This window comes from Eulemur rufifrons, unplaced genomic scaffold (assembly GCF_041146395.1).
Source record: "Eulemur rufifrons isolate Redbay unplaced genomic scaffold, OSU_ERuf_1 scaffold_97, whole genome shotgun sequence".
Lineage (NCBI taxonomy): Eukaryota > Metazoa > Chordata > Mammalia > Primates > Lemuridae > Eulemur > Eulemur rufifrons.
In genome coordinates this window covers 166,699-167,384 of record NW_027182879.1, presented here as the reverse complement: position 1 = coordinate 167,384, position 686 = coordinate 166,699, and positions in this window count along the sequence as shown.

Here is a 686-nt window from a genome sequence, read left to right as displayed (position 1 = left end):
AACCCTAAACCTGAACCCTACCCCCTAAGCCTAACCCTTAACCCTAACCCTATCCCTTAACCCTAACGCCTAACCCTAACGCTAACTCCAAACCTAAACCTTACCCTGGCCCCCTAAACCAGACTTAACACCTAACCCGTAACACTAACTCTAACCCTAACCACTACTCCCTAGCACCTAACCCTGACTCCAAACCTAACCCCTAACTCGAAACCCCTAACCCCAACCCTAACCCTAATTCTCACACTACTTCCATTCCCGAGTGAAGCAAGCCTACAATACAGCCATGCCATGTGTGAGATGAGGCTCCGCCTGAGTCCTGCATGTAGGTCTTGTCCCAGGGCCCAGGGAATGATGTTGTGCTTTCGTGATGACTCCGACCGCACCCCTCTCACCGTAGATTAACCAGGTCCTGTGCCCTTAAACTGACCGATAAATCTAAGCCCTACCACCAACCCTAACCCCTGACCCTGAACCTAAGCCCCGAGCCTAAAGCCCAACACTAACTCTAAACCCTTACCCTAAACCTAATCCTTAACCCTAATGCTAACCCCTAAACGTAACCCTAACCGTGGACAGTAAACCTAACCCTAACCTCTAACACAAACCCTAACACATAACTCGAACCCTAAAACTAACCCTAACCCTTAACCCTAAACCTAAACCCTAACCCTAACTCTTAACCT